Genomic DNA, 6,990 nt, shown 5'->3' with positions numbered 1-6,990 from the left:
GTTTTATCGCCCCCTAACTCTTGGAGGTGCAAAAAGGCGGGAAGAACGATTAAATTAGCTCATTCATTTTTTGAAGGCTGTCTGGCTAGGTGCTCTTGGTTGAGGGGGTAGGGGGACAGGAAGGAACATGCAAAGATGACTGCGTTTCTGCCCTTTAAAGATCTCATGTTGTCTAGAAAAGTGATCTTAAAGGGAATAAAATAAAATAAGCTTAGGAATTCAAGCTGTATGAGAAGTCATAAACTCTTATTTCCTCCAGACTCAAGGAAGATTACCATAAATCTCCGGCAACAGGGGGCAGTGGGTCCAGTGGTTGATGGGTTGATTCTTAAACAAAAAAAAAATTTAAATCTTACTTTTTAAAAAAGCTATGTCCACACAACTAAAAAAGTCTCGGGGTGGAATTCAGCCCTCTGGAAAAGTTCTTTGCTAGCTATCCAAGTTAGGGCCACCTGATTGTATCTAATGCCAAGAGAATAATAAACAAATGAAACCATATACACTTACTGGTAAGAGTCTCTAAAATACAAGTTTAGATGAAAAAAAAAATGGAAGTTGCAAAACAGGTATAAAATAATCACATTTATGTACCAAAATGTCGACCTTAAAAATAAAAACGCCAGTTATTTTATCAGCAAAATGGGTTTAATTGAGAAAAGCAGAGGAATTGTAAGTCGGGACAAGCAAGCTATAACAAACACCATAGGCAAGTCCAGCCAGCAAAGGAGGGATCACTATAGAGAGAAAGGAGGAAATTCGGAGAGCTTCTTTAAATTAGAGTACATTGGAGGAAAGCAAGAACTCAGGGTGGTAATGGTTTCTCATTGGCTGAGTTGCTGGGCAAGGAAGGAAATTTTCCTTCCTCCTGCTGGAGTAGTAAAGAAGTATAGATGCATTTCTTCCTGTCGAGGTTGTAAATAATGATTATTCCTGTTGGGGTCTGTTGGAGTGGTAGCTCGTGAGGGCTCCCTCTTCTGACTTCTCAACTCCATTTCAAATGAGATTTCCCTTTATTAATTTTCACAAAAACAAAAGCATACAGAACAAAGTTGTGTGTATGTACGTAAAAGGATGTTAAAATCGAAGTTTCAGGATTAAAACATCAAGCTATACTAGATGGCAAATTTCACAGCCAGATCCATTTGTTCAGATTATATGCAGGAAATGGTTAGAAAACAGTTTCCTGACTCTTGTCCTCCTCGGTCAGACTGATTACATTAAAAATGATTAGAGAATAGAAGGAGAGGAATGGATGAGATTTTATTTTATTTTTTAGAGAGAGAGAGAGCACACATGTGAGAGAGAGGGGTTGTGTTCGTGAGTAGCTTGAGGCAATTACTACCTCTTTCTCTCAAGTCTGGAATCATTCTGAGGAGCTTGAAATGTGATTTGTGTTGTTGAGAGACACAAAAGACTGGCACCTGGCACGTGCCCGAAAAAGCTTCAGATACTTGTGGCAGCAGAGTGCAAGTGGCCATGTGAGAATCTACCTGAATTCTTTGATTGTTCTGGAGCAAGGGGCAGAGTAATTCCCTGTACTAGAGATGGGCCATGTAAAAGAGAGACAGAAATTCTGGATCCATTCTAAGACCCACTCAAGGCTCTTCTGCCTGAGAGAGAAAGCCCCAATGACAAGAGTCAACTGCAGCAGAAACTGGGTGGTAATTGAGAGCAGCACGTTAACACCTCCTGGGAGTCAAAGTTGGGGGTGACATCTGAAGGTCCCACAGAGTGGCCCACGTGAAAACTTGGTTTCCACCAGACCACACAGAATGCTTGTAGAAGAACTGCACAATTCAAGACCTTTCACATACACTAATTTCTCCTCTCTTCTCATCTCCCCTCGTCAAACCTATGCCCAGGAGGGCTCAGAAACTGCCCACCAAACTGAGCAGAGGATAAGGAACAGAAGTTCACAATGGAAGCAGGCCCTAGCTGGAGCAGAGAACAAGATCTGATTGTATGTACTTCAAGTTTGGAGTCCGGGTTCATATGTTGCAATGGACATTTTTTAAAATTAAATTTATTGGGGTAACATTTGTTAAAGCATTATATAAGTTTCAGGAGTACCATTCTATAATACATCATGTTTAATGCATTGTATGCTCACCACCTAAAGTCTAGTCTCCTTCTGTCACTGTGTATTTATATCTTTTACCCTCCCTATCTGGTAACTGTCATACTGTTGTCTGTGTCTGAGTGAGTTTGTTTTGTTTGTTCGTTTGTTGCTTTCTGTTTTATATCCTAAATGTGAGCAAAATCATATTGTTCTTGTCTTTTTCTGTCTGACTTATTTCATCTAGCATGATACTCTCAAGATCCATCCATGTTGTTGCAAATAGCAATATTTCATCATTTTTTTATGTGAGAAATATTCCATTATATATGGCACAGCTTCTTTATCCAATCATCTATTGAAGGACACTTAAGTTTTTTCCATGTCTTGGTTATTGTGAATACTGCTGCAGTGAACATATAAGGGTAAACATATCTTTACTAATAAATGTTTTCAAAATTTTTGCATAGATACCCAGAGGGCGGACTGTACCAATTAACATTCCCACCAGCAGCGTATAAGGGCTCCCTTTTCTTCACATCCTCTCCAATACTTGTTATTTCTAGTTTTATTGAAGATAGCCATGGAATGGACATTTTAATTTCTGAACTGAGGACTAACTTTTAACTAAGAGCAAGCAGAAAAGTCATGGGTCTGCTAGAATTTCTCTCTAGGGCCAGAATAAGATTACTCTACCTGAATAAATTTTAAAGAGGTAGTAGAAGACAATAATAGAGGTGTATTTTAATCATACAACCCAAGTGAGGTATTTGACGTAGCACGGGGTATGTGTAAAAGTAGAGAAGGGGAGATAGGGAAGTGGGGCTGTGTTTGTAAAGGGGATCTTTGGCTTAATGTTTTAATTCATGACAAAAGAGTGTGATGATATGTACACATAATATCTGTTTACATGTCTCTATGTAATTTCACGTAGCTAGAATTTTAAACATAAATTTAAAAAGAGGAGAAAGACTCATCCAGTGTTTCTCTGTTCTAAGATATAACAATTCATACAAATTCCTCCAAATCTAATCCTCAACTAACTTGCCAGGCATTTCATCCAACATTCCTTCCTTCCTTCCTTCTTTCCCCAATGCAGTGAATCAGGCTTGTGACCTTTTTTTGGTTTCTTTATTCTTCTCTGCCTCTCAGTCCTGGAGAATGCTTCGAATCATTTTATAGTTTCCTCTATTTCCAGCTGGTCATCTAAGCTAAGGGCCTGGGATTGTTCTTAATGATTATAATGTTGACAACAACAATAATAATGATGATGGTAACAAAAATGGCAGTCATCCTAATGATCGCCAACACATATTGAGCAATGACAAAGTTCTAAGAATTCTATGTGAATTGATTCACAAAAGCTCTATGAGCTAGGAAAAAATAGTATCGTCCCTGTTGACAGATTAGCAAACTTGAGACAGAGAGATGTGAACAAACTTGCCCAATGTCCCTTACTGATAAATGGTTGAACTGGGTTTTGAGTCTTGGCAGCTGAATTTCAAAGCCCATTCTCTTTACTATAAAGTATATTGCCTCTCCTCCCCGACCACTCCTTCCTCCTCACCACTACATTCAGTCAATCACAAACCTCAATTCTATACGCTAAATCTATCGTACCTTTATCTCTTCCTCACTACTCCTTCTGCTTCAGCTCAGCACTCCCTCACCCCCATTTGAGTGACATCGAAGCCTTCCTAAATTGTTTCCTTGTCTCTGCTCTCAATAGAATCTACTTTTTATTAGTATCTTTTCATAATTTTGAGTTTTTTCCCCTTTAATAAGTTACATAAGAATACAGTGTTATCATAATACATTCAAATACTATAAAAATATTTTACATAAAAAGCAAAAGTTCCTCTTCATATCGCTCATCCCCAGAAGTAACTGTGGCTACCAGTATAGTTTATATTCTTATAGACCTTTATGTACAATATATAGTTTAAAAAAAATGTAAGCACATCGCATATTATGTACTGTGCCTTTTTGTTACTTAATATTTTTTGTAGATCTTTCCGTAGCAGTACTGCCTAGTATTAATGTATCGTAGTTTATCCATTTCTCTTTCGATATGTAGGTTGCTTCCTATTTTTCATTATTACAAACTGATAAATAGGTGATTTTATTTCCTTCTTTCTATAGTGTCCAGCTTTTCTACAGTGACTTTTGTAGTTTTATATATATTCTTTCTCCTTGTCATTGGATTTGTGAACGAGTTCAGAGGTCATATTGTTAAACTCCTTTTATTATTACAAAGACAGAATTAAGTCCCAGAAGAGAAAATTGAATTGGCTCAGCTTAGGTCCCATGTCTGCTGTGTTCCAATCAGTTAAGACCAGGAAAGCAAGGTCACATATAGCAAACATGGCTGTCAGGGGCCCATGTGTACAGATGGAGGAGGGTGGGACTGGTCCCAGAGAAGGGGAAGTGAGGGGAGTGTTGATCTTTTTGGGGGGGAGTTGTATACCATCCTTTCTCAATGGGAGTGTTTAAAGGTCACTTGGATTCCATTCTATCAGGCTGCATGCTTGAGCAGGGGCTATGTTTTGGCTCATTACTTAGTAAGTATTTATTGAACATTTCCTATGAGCTCAGACCTATTCAAGAATGCAGCAAAGCCAAGTGAGCATGAAGCTTACATTCTAGTAGAGGGAGAAAAACAAAATGCACAAGTAAAATATACTTGGTTTATAAAAGTAAAGCAATAATATCAATATACGGTATAACCGGCCAGTAGAAAGATTTCATGTCCTGACACCTGGGATATGTATACCACATATACCAATGTCGTGGTCTGGAATGATCAGCCTTATAGGAACTACAAGAGATTTGGGAAGTGATCTGGTTTAGCACTTTCCCTGGACATCTGCAGTGGGCATCTCTTTTCTTTTATTGGCCTTCTATGACTCTCAATTTTTTTCTGGCCTGTAAATAATAAAACTTGGTGATGAGGAACTACTATTATTGGTCAATAAATGCTAAACAAATAAAGGCATGAACTAAGGAATAAACAAACAAATTCAAATGTTTCTGACCAGCTTGTTAGAGTATGGCAAAAGCTCCTACAGATTTCTTGGGAGTAGGAATCGTTTTCTTTGTTTTTATTTTTATTATTTTATTCTATTTTTAGAAAAACCATTCCTCTTTCTCCTAACCCTCCATTCTCTCGCCCACCTAACAATCGGTGGCTTTTGCCCTAGCAAAGTGTGACATTTTGAGTGCTGTGACTATCTTTGAATCTATTTATTTTGTAATTTTGAAATTAGATTTAATTCTCTATTAAATATATGGTGAAAGCTTAAAGGACCGCCCCTCTCCCCTGCCATTACTTTATACGCCTTGTACTTTGGATCAATCTGAGAGTCTACACTCTGAGAGCTTTTATTTTAATCCAATTTCTATCTTCCAAGGAGGCCTTTTAAATTTCAGCAGAAAAAAGATCGTGACTCTCTAGAAAAATCAGAGAAGGATTAAAGTCTAGCTGAGTTTTAATTGAACTAATGATGATAATAATAGCAAATATCCATTGAGTGTTTACTGTGTGCTTAAAAGTATGTGTGTTAGAACAATAGTGAAACCTTATGAAGTGGCTGCTATCTGCCAGGCTTCTTCCTAAATGCTTTACGTGCTTGAACTCACAACAACCTTATGGAAGGCAGATTCCAGCATTATTCCCATCTAAAATATGGAAAAACGAAGGCATAGAAAGGTTAAGTACCTGCCCAGGGTCACACAGTTGGTGAGTACAACTTTTGGGGTTCATATGTAGGCAGTCTGTCTCAGATGGGTGCACCCCTACTATACCTAACTGCCTCTTGGTTCAATGTGTTTATTTCTTAGATATGTTAAGTCATGTCTGGAGTCTCACAGTTCTTTATTCAGGCACATCCAACCTCGTAATCCAATTTGAGCCATACCAGAAGAGCTTTACATACTTATGAGTGGAACCTACTTTATAAAATTGTTGTGAAGATTAAATGAAATAATAGAAGTTAGTGCCTAGGGCAGTGCCTGGCCCATCGTAAGGGCCCGGTCAATGTTAGCTCTTTTCCTTGTACCATTTTAAGATCGTATTCATATATATTTCAAGAATGAATGATGCAAGTTGCTCTCTAGAGGTCAATTTGTCTCCTCCAAATGTATCCTCCAATATTGGAAACAGGGTGTGTTAGTTTTCTGTGGCGCGCCTAACAAATTACCACAAACTTGGTGGTTTAAAATAACAGACATGGCTTTCTGTTGTCTATCAAGTCTCTCCTGTTTGTCTCTTATAAGGATTCTTGTCATGAGACTTAGGGCCCATCCAAACAATCCAGAATGATTTCATCTTGAGATCCTTAACTTAATTGCATCTACAGAGACTGGCTCTCTCCCCTTTTCCCTCTCAAATAAGATAACATTCTCAGGTTCTGGGGATTAGAAAGAAAACATATCATTTTGGGGACCACCATTCAACCCCGCAAAAGGGGTTAAGAATAGATGCTTGGGAGTCAGACAGCCCTGGTTCTGGCTGTGCTCCTTACTCAGTGGGTAATAGATTCTCAAGGTGATGGTTTGTAAAAGTATTTTTTTTTTCCCTGCAAATCAAGGGACAGTGGTTCCTCTTTTCTCTGTCCTAATGTTGAGAAGATGACAACAAAACCTGATGCCCTTTTTTGCCTAAAACTGCAATGGGCTTGGATTAGGATTCCCCAGAGAAGTAGAACCAACAGAATGTGTATCCAAATAGAGATCTATCATAAAGAATTGGCTCATTCGATTATGGAGGCAGGCAAGTTCAAGTCTGAAGTGTGGGCCAGCGGGAGAGCCGATGGTGCAGTTCCAGCCCATTGTGGCTCCCAATGAAGCACTCCTCCCAATATTCATATCCTGTATAATGACCTTCCACATCGCCTCTGGGCTTGCTAATGTGACTTGCTTTGGCCAATTGAATA

The 6,990-nt window shown here is 38.6% G+C and overlaps 1 long non-coding RNA gene across 1 annotated transcript in view; it reads left to right on the top strand.

The window, feature by feature from the left end:
* The window catches only part of LOC120606223 (uncharacterized), a 32,783-nt gene extending 30,566 nt beyond the window's left edge, over positions 1 to 2,217 (top strand). Inside the window, exon 3 of the long non-coding RNA XR_005653848.1 lies at positions 1,863 to 2,217. This is a non-coding gene — a long non-coding RNA (uncharacterized LOC120606223). The remainder of the gene's footprint in view (positions 1 to 1,862) is intronic.
* Positions 2,218 to 6,990: the final 4,773 nt, after the last annotated feature.

Source organism: Pteropus medius, unplaced genomic scaffold (genome assembly GCF_902729225.1).
Source record: "Pteropus medius unplaced genomic scaffold, Ma_sr-lr_union100, whole genome shotgun sequence".
Taxonomy (NCBI): Eukaryota; Metazoa; Chordata; class Mammalia; order Chiroptera; family Pteropodidae; genus Pteropus; species Pteropus medius.
The sequence above is the reverse complement of the archived record's forward strand: the minus strand, read 5'-3'. Positions and strand labels throughout refer to the sequence as shown.